Source organism: Carassius carassius, chromosome 23, assembly GCF_963082965.1.
Source record: "Carassius carassius chromosome 23, fCarCar2.1, whole genome shotgun sequence".
NCBI lineage: Eukaryota > Metazoa > Chordata > Actinopteri > Cypriniformes > Cyprinidae > Carassius > Carassius carassius.
The window spans coordinates 8,112,727-8,132,455 of NC_081777.1; the positions used below are offsets into that span (position 1 = coordinate 8,112,727).

The 19,729-nt window shown below is 35.8% G+C and overlaps 1 protein-coding gene across 7 annotated transcripts in view; it reads right to left on the reverse strand.

Annotated features, from left to right (window-relative positions):
* sema6dl (sema domain, transmembrane domain (TM), and cytoplasmic domain, (semaphorin) 6D, like) overlaps nucleotides 1-19,729 on the reverse strand; it is a 120,111-nt gene that overhangs the window by 18,658 nt on the left and 81,724 nt on the right. For 5 of the 7 annotated variants that reach the window (XM_059506155.1, XM_059506153.1, XM_059506154.1 and 2 more), the window contains exon 1: nucleotides 230-382. The exons of 1 other annotated variant lie outside the window; for it this stretch is intronic. The gene's annotated coding sequence lies outside the window, so the exon portion shown is untranslated. Of the gene's footprint in view, nucleotides 1-229; nucleotides 383-3,910; nucleotides 4,028-19,729 lie in introns of those variants that run through there. One more of the 7 variants, XM_059506151.1, reaches the window with a different exon arrangement.

Consider the following 19,729-nt stretch of genomic DNA (forward strand, 5'->3'; position numbering starts at 1 on the left):
CAATCCGAATCGGTGTGAACGGGTAACAGGGTGAATAAAAATAGCTCCAGTTCTATATATATATATATATATATATATATATATATATATATATTTTTTTTTTTTGCACTGGACCTAGAGTACTTCTGATGTTTTGGAAATCTTTTTTCTGGTCGCTTCTACTCCTTTCCCCAATTTCTAACGCCTCAAATGCTCGCAACATTGCACTTTCTCTATTAAATCAACTCACCTCATCTGTATCCGTGATTCTCTTTACGCGATTTGGATCGCAACAACTCTAAGTCAAGCTTGATGTGTCTCTCCGTTCTGAGCGGGGAAAAACAAACTAATGCACGGCAAATGGTGTAACTCGATCCATCCCGAGTCCATCCATCAGCAGAGCCAACCACAGCCTAGCCTAGAAACTGATCCCTCCCTATTCCCTCTCTCTATCCCTCTCCCTCTCTTTCTCTTTACTCCCTTCATCCACTCCAGCGCTAGTAGATGTGGTTTTTGGCTGCTTTCCCTTGCTCGGCTGTTTTTTTCCTTCTCCTGCCAGAGTGTGAGACCTTTATTGTCTGTATATGTGTATCTATTTATGTATATAAAGATTTGTATATCATATTTATTAATGAAGTTGCAGTGTAAACACTTTTTAACACACAAATAAAGTGTCTTAAATCTCTTGTGTGTATATGTGAGTGGCCCTCACATCTTGGTGACCCTGAGGGGCCCCCTCTCTTCCCAAACCCTTCCCCCAGCAGTAAGCTGCTTGTTAAATCTTTTCCACAGAACTGTTTTGGGAAGGGAGGACAACGAACCACACTTCTTGGAACTGCTCTTTGGAAGGAAATCTTGACTTACAGCTTGAGGGTGAAAAAGGAAAGGAGCGCATAGAATTTATTTTGACACAGTGCCCCCATGCATTTTCACTGTCAACCTTTCAGAACCGTTTTCAATAATGAAGGCCTGCATAGAAAATCTGCTCATTAAATGCAGCTATGATCAAAAGTTCCAAAGTTTATCGTTTGCATATGCATGCCTTCATAAATAAAATGTAAGTTTGCAGTATATGTGGTCGAGTATATTTCGAAATGTTTGATGATGAATTAAATATTAACGTAAGCTGCTGTATGAATTAGTTACAGATTCACTTTAGGCTGTATTGTGTACGAGTGTGAACATTAACACACGAGCCGATAGTGAAACAAAGAAAGGGAGAGTGTTAGAGGATTTGGCAGCTGTGGAGAGACACTGCAGTCGACAGTGTTTAGTATTGTCGTTCTTGTAAGTGCATAAATGTTGCTGTGAAATGCACACAAGCATCTAAAAGTCAATATTATATCTGCTCTCAGCAGTTGCTAAATCCCTCTTTGCTGCAATCGGAGTAGATATAATGATAAGAACATTAAATGCAAATATAACTGTGGAGAAGCAACTCAGAATGCCACCACATCCTTCAGGTAAGTGGTCAGACCCACATTGTACATACAGGTAATAGCTTTAGAATTTGTTCCACTGACCTAGTTGAGTCTGCTGTTAATAAACTCATCAGCACAGGTGAAGACGTGACAGGGAAATAGAGCAGGTAGAGAAAATTGAAAAGTGTAAGTTTTATGTCTTAAGACATCCCAAAGGGTTTTTTGTTATTCAGAGGTTGTTCTTTCATAAGCTCATGAGACATTGAGATCTCATTTACGATTTATTAAAGTTTCAATCCAAATTTTCTTAAGATAAATATTCATAATCAATTGTGGACATATATTAGTAAAGAGCTATAGCCTAAATTGAATGTTCACATTTGACTTGTAATCACAGACTGTTATCTTGGCAAATCTGAGCATAGTTTGAGCGATTATTGAGATCTCTTCAGAAACTGAAACACTAGAAAGAGACATAGGCTAAGGTCAGAGAGAGAGAGAGAGAGAGAGAGAGAGAGAGAGAGAGAGAGAGAGAGAGAGAGAGAGAGAGAGAGAGAGAGCGAGAGAGAGAGAGAGAGAGAGAGAGAGAGTCATTTAAGTACATTATTTAAATAGGGGATTTTTCTTCCAAATGGGCATAGCCCTCAAAACTGCATAATCATTCTAATTAAATTATTAATCTATACATCAAGGGAGAGAGAGAGAAAAAACTAGATTAAACACGCTGTGGCTTCATAAAGTCTTCTTTGGGGGTCCAGAGTTTGTGGCAGTGATAACATCTGACCCTTCCCTCATTCATCTTCACTATTACATACATGCATAAGCACACAATCACACATTTATGACACACACCTCTCCATTATCATCTGTTCGTTAGCATGTGAATGTTCAGCAGGAAGGCAGAACGACTTCTAAACTACTTGCTACTGGTCTGCCGTTGTCTACTGTATGTGTGGGATTGACGGCAGAGGGGCAGAGGTGGGCACTCCCAGCCTCTTGAGAGCTTTGCGGGGGGTGTAGGGTGAAGGGTTAGCCAGCAGACCTCTGCAGCCCATCCACTCAAACTGCTCAGCCTGATTTAGTACTGTCCGGCCCCCACAGATGGCACAGAGAGACACACACAGAGAGACAAGCCCGTGGAAGTGCAACACTTGTGTGACAAATGGAGCCCAGACCAGCATCATGCCACAGACACGCTCTTAATCGGCAGTGTGTGTGTGTGTGTGTGTGTGTGTGTGTGTGAGGGTCTGGAGCCTCTGAGTCCGACTGCTTGACACCCAGACTGCATAACTCGCTCTGTCATAATGTCATGCTGAATTTCTGTGCAATACTGTTTAGTATAATTCATTTGGACAGTTTCATATTTTCAAGGGAAATGTCCATCAGTACAAAAATTAAATACTCCAGATAAATTTGATTTTTAATACATATTGGTATGGTTCTTTGGCAGAAAGGGCAGTTTTTTTTTTATTTGATGTCTAATCATGAAAGCCACAGTGGCCTATGGTGTATTCTACACTCAATTCTATCATGGGAAATTATTTTTAGTCACAACCTGTTGGTGAAATCGCGTGCGTAGAGGGTGTGTTATTTGTGTTTAAGATTATGATTCAGCGATTTAATGTGCATCGTTCTGAGAGAGTGAAAGACTTAACCAGGCTCGGACAAGCCCGACCCCTCCTGCTTCTGAGACCAACTGCTCTGGCATGTAAACCTTCAAAACACTTCACACAGCTGAACATAATAAACGGTCCATAATTACACTCCTCCGCTTCCTTTATTTCATTCTTTGGATAGTCACTTCCTAGAGAGTATTTAGTGAGCAGATGTGATAAAGTATAACTTCATAATTTATTTAAACAGTTTTTGTCTGTGCTATATTTTTGTCTATTTCCTACATATAGATAGATGGATGGATGCATGGACGGATGGACAGATAGATAGATAGATAGATAGATAGATAGACATGGTTGAATGGATAGATAGATAGATAGATAGATAGGCATGGTTAAATGGATAGATAGATAGATAGATAGATAGATAGATAGGCATGGTTGAATGGATAGATAGAAAAAAAAGTCCATTAAAAAGTCCTGTTTGTTTCTTTCGATTCTACTCTATCTACTTACATAGTTCTCCTCTGAATTTGTGTTTACATCCCAACAGGAAGTTGCAGACAGGATGTGTATATATGGTTTAAGACTATGGCACAAGAACTTGAGATTTTTGTTGACACTTACTTTAATTATGAATGTACTGAGATACTCAGTACTCAGATAGACATAATCATATTAATAGTCACTGCCGTAGGTAATTTCCAGAGGGATATGTCAGCGTCCGTGCGAACCAACAGATTGATGACAGGAAATGACATTCAAGCACATAATTTATTAAATCATTGCCATGAAATTTATATGCAAAATAATTTTCATTTTTTAGAGATTCTAGGATCTCATTCTCCCGGAAAATGTCATATATTCTCTCTCATTCTGTCTGTCTTTTGGACTCACCTTAGCTGCTCTTATCTGGTCCTGATAATAGGTGTCTGTGCTGGGGATATTCTGCTCAGTGCTCATAACCTGTTGTTTGCTGAGGGATGCGTGTCTGTTGTTTCTTCAGATCAGAGACTGAAAATAATTAGACATTAAGCTATTAATCCATATCAGCACACTGTTCCTGACTGACATTCTTAATGTCGCTCTTTTTCACATCATTATCAGATCTTCTTCTCATTGCAAATCATAAAGGATTTTTTTTTTAGCCTGATGTTGCAGGTTCAAGAGTTTATGTTTAAGCTCTACATGATAAGACTGCCTGAATGTGTCTGACTTTATAATGTTTGAAATTCTGGAACTTAATCTGTGATTCCTAAAGCCAGTCTGTTTTGGTCAAATAAATTATGCTGTTATTCATCTCTGCATAGACTCACATAGACGTAAAGAGATGGTTCACCTAAAAATGTAAATTATCTCATCATTTACTGACCCTCGTGTCATTCCAAATGTGTATGAATTACATTCTTCTGTTGAATGACATGAAGGTGAAACAATGACAGATTTTTCAAGTCAACTATCTCTTCAAAGGGATACGACTTCATACATTGGCTAAAATAACAGCCAGGCCAGTTCAAAATTCATTGCAAAAACAGCTCAGAAAATTACAGTGATATTGAGACTTTTTGTAAGTGAGGCTGATGTGTACCTTTAAGTCACTATACCCCATCTATATGTTGCATCATCATATCACACACATATGTTCTATGTGTAAGAGGAAGTAGTTAGCAGATGATGGGGGAATGTTTTGTGTATTTCGTGTATTATGACATCAAGGGTGTGTCTGTGTTACTTTACTGTAGGTAAGTGGGCATATTTTATTTGCCCTGCTTGTAGCAAGCAGTAACCAGCCTCGATTACCTTTAGTCTCATTAACACATACGCAAACACACACAGGTGCTGTTCTGCTCTGCACACCAGATCCACTCCAATCTGCAACAAGCCACAACAAGCTTCCTCAGTACCAGTTGATGCAGCTAAAATCTGCTTTTAAGGTGTGAGAGTGTGTGACAGTGTTTTGCTTATGCTTCTCGTGCATGTATTGTGGAAGTGTGTGTGAGTGTATCATGGTTGAAATAGACCAAAATGTGAGCTGTGCTGAATTTGACCCTCAGTTTTACAGTGTGAGACCCACAAAAACAGAATGACAGAAAAACTCATTTGTTAGAAAGTTTAAAGAAATAGTATAGAATATAATACTACTACTACTGCTATATAAATATATGAACCCCCCCTACCCACCCCAATAGCATTAATATATTTATGTAATATATATCGCTTTGGATAAAAGTGTCTGCTAAATGCATAAATGTAAACACAGTATATTATAGATTATGACTATGTATTTTCTTGCCCCTTGAAGCATATTTTGTATTTTGGGATTTCAAGATTTAATATAAATACATTTTTATTTTTAAAAATATATTTCCTTAAGTGTGCTTAAAAATACTTTCTTACAGTTATGTCATTAATATTTGTAAAATAAGTAATTTAGCCAATTTAGTTTAAATGAAGGATTCCATAAATGAGTTCACTTATTCAATGAATGTATAATATTCTAGTACTTAGAATGTCGTCCATAATTTCATGTAAACTGCACTGACCCTTTATGGCACAAAGTAATCAAGTTCATAGCTAATTTCCATATCTGTCCTGTTTACCTCCTGGATGATGACCTCTTTAAATGCCCTAAACTCTAAGGGGAGTGTTGCTCAACTCATCTCTACAGAATCCCCCACAGGTGCTCAAGACGCGAGTGCCAAAAGTTACAGACTGCAGCTTTAAGATTGGGTGAAAAACTTATCCACTGAAGGATTTGTTACCTTGGGAGAATGTATTTAGTCACTGTAATGCTGGAAATGAGGAGAGGGTATCATCTTGTTTTTGAGTTTCACACAGTGGTGCACTTCTAGCAACACCATATCATTTTGGATGCTGTTAGATCTGAAATGATTGACTTGGTCTTATGAGACCAGAGTATGGATTCCCAGAGGTCTATATTTTGTAAATATTGGCCTTGGAAAAGGTTAAATGAGTTTATTGTGCTCTGGCTACAGTAGGTAGTTCCAGTGTGGACAATACTTCTGCCAGTTGCATCATGCTCTGTGAGATAAACAGTCCAGCTTGGTATTTCTCCTGTTTTTCTAGGAAAAATAAATAAATAAATTAATTAATAAAATAAATACCACTAAATAAAAGCTTAAAGCTTGATTATTTCAGGGGCTTGTCACAAGTGCATTATTTATTTAATTTCTGTGTTACTTTTGGTGTATTTTTCACTTAAAATCATTATTTGGTATTCCTCTTGTACCATTGTCCTCTTTTTTTGCAATTAAATAAGTCTCCTGACAGTTTTCTCCCAAGTGTTTCCTTAATTTTTTTTTTTTTGTCAGAATGATTCATTGGGCTATATAACACTTTAAATTGTCAAGAAATTACTTCTTTTTAAATGTTTTAGTTCAACATGCTTGCCTTATGCTTACACCAGAAATTTTTCATTTAGCTTTATTAAATAACTTTCAGGAGGGTTTACTCGTTTTTGCAACACAACATTTTATTAATATGATCAGAAAATCTTATTTTCCTGTATCATTTTTATTTGGTAATTGATTAAGCAGACCTGCTGGAACATTATATCTCAAAAGAACCCTAACAAGTCTTTTTAGTAAAGAGTAATTGCTGAATTTATTAAGTTAGAGAGGGGGAATACTCATTAGTGCTGTGCACCACATATAAATATTAAAATGACCTTAATTTACATTATATTACTTCATTTTAGCCTGTTTTTCACATAAAGCTATTGCATAACTTTGGAAGACTTGGAATATAGTACATGAATCATATGGTCTATGTAAATACTTTTATGGTGCTTTTGTAGAGCTTGACAGCCCTTTGTCACTTTTGTTGTCTGAAAAATATACATTTGTATTCCATAGAAGAATTTGGAACAACATGAAGGTGAGTAAATCATGACAGGATTTTCATTCACCTGCTCCTTTAAGAATTGGAGAAGGCGGCAGGGGTCCTTCTGATAGACTCGTCAGAAGGTTTGTACGTCCCCTGCAGGGCAGGAACAGTAACATATGTCTCACATTTATGTGTATGTGTGAGATTAGACCTTCGTTTTAGTAGCCTGTTTGGTAACGATGAGCTATAAAACCTGATTGGAGAGAATTGCCTTTAAATGACTGAATAAATCTGTGTTAAACAGAGGTTTGTGGACAGCTCGGACTTCACATAATATGTAATAGGATTTTAAAAACAAGTTCTCTGCAAGGTCATAAATCACCTTGCGCATGGGCGCAATGTGTGATAAAGAGGGAGGCTGGTTTTTCAAGGTTAATTTTTAGGTTAACACCTCTCTGTTTGCTCTGGTGTGATACTGTGAGTGAATCTGTTGTCTTGAGGTGAAGAAATTATTAACATAATGAAGGAAGCGAAGGAATAACATGGAAACAGAATAGAACCATTAAAGGAATATTCTCAGAGGTGAAAGAGCTCATAATAGTCCCTCTCTGTCGCCTCAATGGCTGCGTCTTGCATGTTAAAGGCGGCGCTGCTCAGAGACATGCTCTTTTGTCTTGACTTTGCTTTTGTAAACGAGGTAATGTTGAAGTGGGGATTTGTGAGGGGATTTGGGGTGGTCTGGGCGGTGGCACGCCTGTGAGGGCAGAGCTGAAGGGAAGTCATGAATATTAAACTGCTGCATGAATGAATGAATGAGACAGAAAGATGTTCCAGGGGTCATTTACCTCACGTAGCATTGTCAGTGTGTCATCTGTCTCTTTACTCACATTTCCTTTTGCACAGAGGCAAGGAGGAAGTCAACAACTTCAAATGCACCATTGTGTTACTGGCAATTTCTGAGGAACATATTACAGTGTAAAACAAAGATTACAATTTAAAAATAAGAGTTTGTTTAGGTCTATGACCCTCTCTGTGCTGTATGAACATCAACAAAACCTCAAATAGTGTGGAATAAAGAGAGGTGTGCTGTTACTTTTCAATTTGATTATATAGCCTAAGCTGGCTAGTTTTAGAGCCTGGTCATAGCTGGTTTGAAGGCAGGTTTTAGAGAGGTTTTGACCACTTCTTTAGCTGATCAGGCTGTTCTTAGCTGGTTATATTGTCAGGCCAGCTGACCAACCGGCTAAAATCAGCTACTTCCAGCTTAAACCATCTAAGACCCGCCAACCAGCATGTTTTTTTTTTCAGCAGGCAAACTTTGTATATGGTGGAGGACAACACACAAACAAACAACAAACAAACAAACAAACAAACAAACAATAAATAAATAAATAAAAATGCTCTATTTCTAAGGATGCTTGATCGTTAGAGACTGGAATAGCATATGATATTTGAAACATTTTAATGATTTAAACAATAATACTAAATGTCAAATAAAAATAAAATTTAGTTATTTAGTAATATATATATATATATAGATGGGTTTCAATCATTTGTTTTTATTTTATTTATTTTTTTATGGTCGCCATCTTTAGGACCTTGCGTACACCATTAAATAACTTGACCAAGCTAGCATGAGGAACATTATTAATATTTTTTTTTTTTTTTACAAAACAATTTATTTACAAACCATGCAATTACAGCAAAAATAAAATACAAATAAAAATAAAAATAAATGAACAAAAAAAAAAAAATAAAAAAACAGTTGTTATACAATAAGGGAAGATAAAATATTTAACACATTTTGCAAAATTACCCATTCATTTACTTAAACGAATCAGGCATTTACTGTACAGTATATATACACTTGGACTGTAACATTTAATAAATAAAGGTTAAAACATTAACAAATGTAAAAGGTGTTTAAAAAACATATTAGTAAATGGCAAATCTTTGGAATTAAATATTTTGTACTTTGTAAAATAATTTAAATAATTATTACCTAACTGTTATGCATGAATAATTTTTAAAGGTAATCAGTGAATACTGTTCTTGGTTGTTGGTCATTGTGTCTTTCCACATCTTAGTCTCGTGAGTTCTTTGCTTGGAAACTTTCATTTCTGCACCTGTAAAGATCAAATAATGCACAAGTATCTATTACTAAAGGTCTATCTGAATGCACCAAACTGAATGAAATTAAATGTGTGTGTGTGTGTAATTATAATACATAGTGCCAACAAATCCTCTTCACTCTAAAATCTTTACAGTAATTACATTCAGTTACATTCGTAAAAATAAGAATGTGGAAACTTAAATTACAAACCTTTCTCCTTGTATGCACTGGACCGTCATCATCCTCCTCTTCTTCATCTGTTTGTTTGTGGATCAGGGTGTTGTTTGTCACAGTTTAGTGCAGCGTACACAACTGTACTTAGATCAAAAACATCTAGTTGATTTAGTAGCTTTAGGTGGATCGTAACAAAAATTGTCTCACGCACAAATTTAACGTTTTGCAAGTTTCATTATGAAAATGTAAAAACGCATCTATGCTTATGAGAAATATTTAATTAAAAGAATCCCATACATCCACATCTCTTGGTAAATTATCCATTGTGATTTGTTTTTATCACAGCCCAGAGCACAGCACAGCAATTCGGTCCTACAAATGGGGCCCGCACCACTGTTGTGATGTATATATTGTGGATTGCTCTCCCCCATCAATCATACTGCTTCAAATAGAAACTACAAAAAATATATATAAACAATAGAACCCACTATCAACAAGCTCTGATTTCTGAAAGAGACGCACAATATACAGAAACTGCAATGTGGCTGATCATGCTGTGCTCATTTCAGTAATTCACTTTAAACACTTAATATAGCATTAGCATTTTCAATGTTTATCTAAAATATCAGGCTGTCACTAGCAAGCACGCACAAGGGAGTGACTGCTTCTAACAAATTACTGAAAAGATATACTCGCTAGAAGCAGTCACTGCTTGTGCATGCTTGCTAGTGATAGCCAGATTTTTTAGATAAACATCTAAAATTCCAATGGCTCTGTTGTCTAGCAAGCAGTGACAGCTTCTAACAAATACATGACTGACTGAAGCAAGCGGGCCAGACAGTGTCAGACTCTTGGAGAGAGAATATTGCGCCTGTCTTCTCAGTGTGTTTGTTATACAGCTGTAAGCTGATGGGGACACATTCATTTCTCTGACCTCATTAGCCTCTGCGTGATTAACTTTAACATTTCAGCACTGCAAACACACACACGCTCTCTGCAGCTGACATGTGTGATCCATATTTTGGAAACCGTTTGTAAATCAGGCTTATTATTCCAAGCTATTTTTGGGTTGCAGGCTGAATGTTTTCCAACTGCTGCTTTTATCTGGGTTTTGGAGTGGAATTCCAGAGAAAGAGGCCATTTTAACACTTGCATGTTATCTGTTTTAACATGTTATACAATTGCAAAAATTGCTACGGTAATGGTGAGAATGACAGTTAGCAATGTTAGCGTTAGCTAATGTGTTGCAGTTGACACTTTTTTGCCAAAAAATATTTTTTAGAGATTAGCTCAGATTCTGCAATGCTATCATTATGTGTGGGTGTATACATCTGTGGGTGTGAGAGAGACAAGTTTACACCTGAGATGATTATAACACACCTGTAGGGAAGCGGTTGAAGAAATATATGGGTGTTTTCACATAAGAGCTTTTTTTTGGATCAAAGTCCATTTGACATCACTTCAGTGCTTTCGTTAAATGTGAAAGCAATTTTTTGATCAAAGGAACTATACTCGAGTGTGCTTGGAAATTGATATCTAGGGTGTGGTTCATGTGGATTTGTGTACTCCAACTGCTGTTTATGGCATCCTTCAATCTAGTAATAATCAGCATGGGATGTTAACTCTTCATCCAACTTAGTGGAGGTGTACTAACCAACATACTTATTTGATGGAGGGCAAACACAGGTGATTTACATATAGGCAGTGGAAATCTTTATATAAAAAGTTTCAAGTATATTTTGGCTAATTGGTGGCCATTCATTAATTTTTTTTTATACGACCTGCTTTCAACCCATTGAGGTTTAGGCTTGCATCTTCATGCTTAGTTTGTTTCTTTTGTATGAATCAGACCATAAATATTCACAATAAGTCATCAAACTCTTTAAATAGTTGGGTCAATATTACTGTAGTGTGCCTTTTGGCGTCCTGTATATAAATAACTAATTTGTCATGATAACTTAAATGACTATGAAAGGGTGTGTTATATTAGGCTAAGTTTTTATATTCAAAACAGAAGCGTAACTTGGATCTTTAGATACCTTTTCTAGATTATTTATTAATGTATTTTTGTGTGTAAGAGGATACATGTTATTTTGTAATGATCCATGCACTGCTCATTTAATTTGAATGATAGTAGAATATTGTCAAATCATAAAAATTATAAAAAAGTTGTCCTATTAATATTTGTTAAATAGGAGATTACTCAATTTGAGTGTATTGTTTTGTTATTGAGTTTTTCCATGTCCCTTGAATGGTTGTCCACCCTGTCGTATTGGGGAATCTGCCCCTTTAAGAAAAGGCCATCCACTTTAGTGACATCCGGACAGCAGATGTTTTTTTTGTCGTTTCAGTGGTGGGAATTGCAATGACTGAGACGAGTAATTTGGTGATTTTGACAATTTTTCTTCATCTGAGTTTGCTTACTTGCTTTGCCAAAGCTTAACATGTCCACCCTGTTGGCATACAATATGCCAGGAGTGATTAGAAAACAGTATTTTCCAAATATGTAGGTTTAAATATACCAAATTCTCTTCAACAACCAGGCTAAATTTTTTAACAACAACCAGGATACATTTTTTATTGTCATATTTTGTCATGCTTTGTGTGTTCTGCGTTATGTGTCCACCCCGTCATGTCCTGGTCCAGCCTGTCATTTTTATATTTTACAAAAATATTTTAAATAATAATTCAATCATATTTATTAAACATATAATCCACTGTGTTCAATAGGTAGGTGTGGGGGCAATAACATGCAAACAAAAACTGCAAAAAAAAATACATGTGCGAATTGTGCGAGTTTCTTTAAAAACACATGGCATACATAATTTTTGTGTTTATATTTTGAAAACAATCAAATAATGTTTAGGAAAGGGACCTTATACTTTTCAGAAAATATAATTTGCTTCTAAATTTTGAAATAAATACGTATTTAACAGTATTATAAATGTCCATGACAGGGTGGAAATATCTTATGGCTTATGCTTCGAATAATGGCCCATAATTATCTAAAAATATGTGTTGGAGCTCAGCTAATATGTTTCTATAGTACTTGAGTGTCTACTATTTATGACATGACATAAAGCGAATGGGAAATTAAAACCAAAGTTTTTGAGTATTGTGAGGGCTGAAAGACACTCTATGGTGATATTGAAAAAAAAAAAACATACATATAACGTGTAAATGCTAGCAGTCTAAACAAATGTAACAGCCTGACTTCTGCTTTCTACCTCTCACAAAGAGTTTAGCATAATCTGAAAAAGAAGCAGGTGCATGTGCTAGTCTGAGAGACATTCTTGACTGAATGCCAAAAGTTTAAAGAGGTCTCTGAAAAGTCCTTCAACATAACTGAACAGACAGAATTCTTGAACATCTTGAGACTTTCTTTCTTTCTTTCTTTCCTTTCTTTCTTTCTTTCTTTCTTTCTTTCTTTCTTTCTTTCTTTCTTTCTCTCTCTCTCTCTCTCTCTCTTTCTCTCTCTCTCTCTCTCTCTCTCTCTTTCTTTCTTTCTTTCTTTCTTTCAAATAGCAATGTTTGGTTTACATGAATAATTGTTATATTTATATTTAAATTAATATCTAAATTGATTTGAATTAATTGCATAAATGGTGATACATTTATTTAAAATAATAGCAATTAATCAAATATATGAATATTTTAAAGGGGTCATCGCATGCCCATTTTCCACAAGTTGATATTATTCTTTAGGGTCCTAATAAAAAGGCTATAACTAACTTTGGTTAAACTTTCTCAATTGTAGTGTAGTGTAAAAAAAACACCCTTTTCACCCTGTCAAAAACAGCTCTGTTTTCAGCACACTGTTCTAGTCCATGTTGCTTTAAATGCTAATGAGCTCTGCTCACCCCGCCCCTCTCTTCTGACTAGCAGACTGTCAACTTCAGTTATGAAACCGGCTAACTATCACATTATTAGGGAAGGCAAAGATTAATAAAAAAAAACGAAGCTGGATCATGAATGATTTGAGTGAACTTAAATGCATTTTGACAGATCGGGGATCGGAAACATTAATCCTCTGTGTCTTTAGTGGCTCAGATGTCGGGAGTAAATGACAACTGCTATGTTCATTATTATATCCAACAACATCTCAATCGCTTAGGAGAAATTCTTGTCTTCCCCTGCACTGCAGTCGAATCAATGGCGGACAGCTCACAGCTCACTCATGGTGGGTCTAAGGTAAGACTGCCTTGTCAGTCAACTATTGTGGGAGGGGCCTGTGCAGAACTATTTATTTCTGACAGGAATCTCAATATAGCCTGATTTGAGAAAGGGGATTTTAAAATAGCGATTAAAGAAAAAAAAAAAAACACTGGGTGCATTTTTATCATTATAGTGTGGATGTGTACACACACTTTCAACACACATTTATGTTCAAACAAACAACAAGAGTGAATTTTGCATCCGATGACCCCATTAAAGGGATACTCCACCCCAAAATACAATTTTGTCATTAATCACTTACCCCCATTTCACTCAAAACCCTTAAAAGCTTTGTTCAACTTCAGAACACAATTTAAGATAATTTGGATTAAACCGGGAGGCTCGTGACTGTCCCATTGACTGCCTATAGTAAATTATATTATCAAGGTCCAGAAAAGACATTGTCAGAATAGTTAATCTGCCATCAGTGGTTCAACCATAACATTATGAAGTGACAAGAATACTTTTTTTAATGCGAAGAAAACAAAAATAATGACTTTATTCAACAATTTGTCACCTCTGTGTCTCTCCGCATTACCGTAGTGCCATTTTGGAGAATATGAGCTGAACTCAAGCAGCGCACATTCTTCTGTGTTAGCCAATGCACAATGATACGTTTGATACAATGATTATTGGGGGGGGAGATGTTGTTGGATATAATAATGAACATAGCAGTTGTCATTTACTCCCGCCATCTGAGCCACTAAAGACACAGAGGATTAATGTTTCCGATCCCTGATCTGTCAAAATGCATTTAAGTTCACTCAAATCATTCATGATCCAGCTTCATCTACAGAAGAAAGGAGTAGAAGGGTTTTTTAAATTAATCTTTGCCTTTGCTAATAATGTGCTAGTTAGCCGGTTTCACAACTGAAGTTGACAGTCTGCTAGTCAGAAGAGAGGGGCGGGGTGAGCAGAGCTCATTAGCATTTAAAGCAACATGGACTAGAACAGTGTGCTGAAAACAGAGCTGTTTTTGACAGGGTGAAAAGGGTGTTTTTTTTACACTACACTACAATTGAGAAAGTTTAACCAAAGTTAGTTATAGCCTTTTTATTAGGACCCTAAAGAATAATATCAACTTGTGGAAAATGGGCATGCGATGACCCCTTTAAAATATTCATATATTTGATTAATTGCTATTATTTTAAATAAATATATCACCATTTATGCAATTAATTCAAATCAATTTAGATATTAATTTAAATATAAATATAACAATTATTCACGTAAACTAAACATTGCTATTTGAAAGAAAGAAAGAAAGAGAAAGAAAGAAAGAAAGAGAGAGAGAGAGGGAGAGAGAAAGAAAGAAAGAAAGAGGCTTAACATGACTTTATTATTACATTTACTTTTTCCAAATACCAGATTTCTTATCTGATCATATAATGCATAAAAATGCATAAAAAATATACACATATAACATTTATACTTCAAACATCTTTAAAATTTGAAATACAACATGCCATCCAAAACCAAACACAAAAACTCCTTCCGCGGACCATGTTTCGGCGAAACTTTGAATATCATTAATCAATTTAAAATATGTATATTCAATTTTAATTCTAGCAGTCACCATGCCTTTAAAAGCATTTTCTGGATCTACTGTACCTATACCCAATATCTTATTTTTCAGAGTCTTCCAAATTGGCATTTTGGCCATACCCAACAAAAAATTTAATATGCATATTTTTCTTCTCTCATGAGATGTATATTTAGGACCACTTATAAAATCCTGTTTGGAAAAATCTTTCCCAAAACCTTCAAACAAACCTTTTAAAATAATAAAAAGACTGTCTTGAAGTCTCTTCAATCCCACAAAAAGGACATTCCCTTCCCACTGCTGGATTCAGGTGTCCCACGTGTCTGTTTGTAGCTATAGCACCATGAATAAGTCTCCACTGTAGGTCTGCTGTACGCTTCTCTATGGGAGGTTTGTACAGAGACCTCCAGGATCCTTTTAAGTCTGGTCCAAACACTTCTGTCCACCTCCCCGCTCGTACTCGTTTTAAAACAGTCTGATGGGCAACTTTAACACAAGTAAAGTAGATTGCTTTTTTACTCGTTACATGAAACTGTCCCATCTCCAGGGTCTTAAAAGTTAATATTGTGTCAGTATCTTCATAGTTTTCCTTTGCAGCTGCAGATACACTTATAGATGGAAACTGATAGTTTCTCCTCCAATCTTGAGCTGGTTGAGTTTTCAGTGCCTCCTTGCAGGCTCCAGGCAATTCTCTCTGCACCTCCTCTAGCACCTGCTGCAGAAGATGGAGAGATCGTAGACCCGTCTCACGCTGTAGTGCTGCAGCTGTCTTCCATCCGTTGAGGTCTCTCAGGTCTACTATACTCTTGAGTCCAGCTCTCGCCAGGCAGTTCATCAAGCTCCCCGATGACAGAGTTCTTGTTTGTATCAGTGGGTTATAAAACAATGGTTCTCCCATAATTCACTCCTTTGGTTCTGAAAGATCTCTGTTGATGTTAAAGTTATCAAGCCAGGCTCTCAGCATTGTCTGATAAAACCGGGTTACATTACTTAAGTCCAGCTCCTTAAGGCTCAGTAAAAACAACTGTTTCTCGTAACCAAGACCAGATGCTGTCCTTAAAATAGCACAAGCAACACAAATCCATCCTAGATCTTCTTCATATATTATTCTTTGTGCTGTTTGCAGTCTAAAAGTCATGATCCTGCTTCTGATGTCTATCAAGGCTTGTCCTCCTTCTTGTAAAGGTAGATATAATGCAGGTCCAGGAACCCAGTGTTGCCCAGACCAAAAAAAATCTACAAATTTATTCTGTATAGCTTTGATCAGTTCATTGGGGGGATCCAGCACATTTAGTCTGTGCCATAGCATGGAGGCGGCCAGGTTGTTTGTAACCAAGACTCTACCCCTGTAGGATAGTTCAGGTAATAGCCAATTCCATTTAGACAACTTGGCTGACACCTTCTCCAGCATACCCTCCCAGTTTTTCTGTCTATAATTTTCTTTACCCAGAAATACTCCAAGAATTTTAATTCCCTCTGTATTCCACTGTAACCCCCCTGGAAGCTTAGGTGGCCCACTATTTCTCCAGGGACCCACAACAAAACCCTCACTCTTAGACCAGTTTACTTTTGATGATGAGGCTCTCATATAAAGCTAAACTTTTAGACAGAATCTGAATATCCCCTTGTCCAGTAATAAACACAGAGACATCATCAGCGTATGCTGAAACAGAAACACCTGACCCATTAAAATCCCCTGGTACATGAAAACCTTTCAAATAATTTCTCAGTTTAATAAGCAAGGGCTCAATAACTAAGCTATATAGTTGTCCAGAAATTGGACACCCCTGCCTAATTCCCCTCTTCACAGGTATTGGACAACTCAGACCCCTCCAACCTTAAGCATTACTGAAGCCCCTCTATATAGTAATTTGATCCAAGAAATGAATGTTTCTCCGAACCCAAATGCTTTCAAAACATTTTAAAGGTATTCATGACCCACGCGATCAAACGCCTTTTCTTGGTCAATGGATAAAAAACCAATATTAAAATCATCATTCATAGAAAGGTCCATAACATCTCTTATTAGAAATAAATTATCCATTATTGTACATCCTGGAACACAATACGTTTGCTCATTGCTCACAATAATGCTCAAATTTTTTTTTTAATCTACTTGCTAAACATTTAGACAGTATCTTGTAGTCTTGGCACATTAAAGAGACAGGGCGCCAGTTTTTCAACAACCCTAAATCACCAGTCTTAGGCAGAAGTGATAGTACTGCTCTTTGACAACTGCTGGGTAAAATACCTTTTTCAAAACATTCACAAATTACATTGAAAAAGTCCTCTCCTAAAATGTCCCAAAATGACTTATAAAATTCAGCAGGCAGACCATCTACTCCCGGTGACCGTCCTGTGGGCAGCTGCTTTACGGCCTCTGAAAATTCCTCATATGAAATCAATTTATCCAGAGTTTTTCTGTCCTCAGGTTTTAAGATAGGCAGTCCTTTTAATAACTGATCCATACTCTCAAGATCACAGTCTTTGTGCCCGAAAAGTTCAGCATAAAAGTCCACTGCAATTTTCCTCATTTCGATAGGATATGATGTTAATGTGCCATTGTCCTTCCGAAGGTAAAACATATTTTTTCTCTTTACTACTTTACGTTTCAAGTTAAAAAAGAACTTTGTAGGGGCATCCATTTCTTTAATTGAGGAGATCCTTGCTCTGATTAAGGCACCTTTTGCTCTTTCCTCTAACAGTGTTTTCAACTCCAATCTCTTTATATTTAAATCTGTAGTCATGCCCGAAACATTCAAATCAAGTACATTTTACAATATCTTTCTCCAAACTCTCAATATTTCTCTTTACAATCATAGTATTATTATAAGAAAACTGCTGAGAAAAAATCTTAATTTGGACTTTTCCTACCTCCCACCATTGAATAACATTTTCAAAATTATCTTTTTCTACTTTCCAACTCTCCCAAAACCATTTAAAATTTTCACAAAATAACTTATCCTGTACCAGTTTGACATTAAAATGCCAATAAGATTTTGAATGTGGCAAGCTTTTAGTATTAAAATCAATAGTCACTATATAATGGTCAGAAATCCCACAAGGAGATATACCAACATTCATGACTCTATTACTGTCTGATTTACTTACATATATTCTATCCAGTCTTGCTCCCTTCACAATAGAATCCAAAATTTTAACCCATGTGTATTGTTTTGTTAACTGATTCTTATTTCTCCACACATCATTCAGTTCTAGTTCTTGTGTTATCATGAGGAGCAGATTACTAGACTGTCAGTGAGGTTCTTGCCCATTCCTATCCAAAACAAAATCAGTAGTACAATTCTAATCTCCTCCCATTATTACACACATTTTTCCATCATCATATTTTCTTATTGCACTGCTTAACTTTTCAAATAATTATAGTCTTTGTGAACCTAAATTTGGAGCATATACATTAATGAAAATTAATTTTAATTCTTTAATTTCTACTATTGCTATTAAAACTCTACCTTTTTCTAATTCAGTAGTGGATAGGATCTTTAGATCCAAATGTTTGGAAAAGATAATCGCTACTCCTGCGCTTAAATTTGTTCCATGACTCAGAATACATTCACCTTCCCACCATCTATACAATTCAATTTCATTTTCATTATCTGAATGTGTTTCCTGTAAAAACATAACCTTAGGAGCCAATGCACAATGATACGTTTGATACAATGATACGCTACATGTATTTACGCTTTGATTTGAGCAAAAACAGCACATCCGTGCAGCGTGGCTGACACAGAAGAGCGTATGCTGCTTGTGTTCAGCGGATATTCTCCAACATGGCATATTCGTAAATACATGTAGCGTATCATTGTATCAAACGTATCATTGTGCATTGGCTAACACAGCCCTTACGAAAGGAAAATATATTTACCAATATATTTCTTAAAATATATTGTGACATATTGTAATATATTATTTTCCCTTTTTATTTTCTAATATATTATATATTTGAATACATTTAATAATATATTGATGATACATAATATATTGCAAAATATACAAATGATTGCCGCTTTCAATATATTGCAATATATTGGAAACAATACATATATATAAGAATATATGCCTAATATATTACATGATATTTTCCAGTATACTGCAATATATTTTTGTTTCATAAGGGAGAAGAATGTGCGCTGCTTGAGATCAGCTCATATTCTCCAAAATGGCACTACGGTAATGCGGAGAGACACAGAGTAGACAAATTGTTGTTGTTATTTTTGATTTCTTTGCATACAAAAAGTATTTGCATCATTTCATAACGTTATGGTTGAACCAGTTATCGCATTTGGACTATTCTGATGATGTCTTTCATACTTTTCTGGACTTTGACAGTGTAATTTACATGGCAGTTAATGGGACATTCACAAGCCTCCCAGTTTTCATCCAAAATGTCCTACATTTTGTTCAGAAGATGAATAAAGCTTTTAGGTGTTTGAAAGACATGGTGGTAAGTGATTAATGACAAAATTTTCATTTTGGGGTGGAGTATCCCTTTGACATATTGTCACCTTTATTTTGCTCACTTGGGATTGTAGGGCAGTGTTCTTGCTAAAACTGATTTTAAATAATATTATTGTAAAAGGCAATACAAATTATTTTGAGCTGAAAAAATGTTGGACTTAAAATAATGTTCATATATATATATACATATATATATATATATATTTTTTTTTTTTTTAGATATAATTGTAATAATTTGCTTTGGCTTCAGTACATGTGACAAAATAAAAGCTAATTAGACCTTATACATTTTGGTTAAAGTCCTTAAATAATCATGCATTATATTTTTATCATACAATGTAAATAT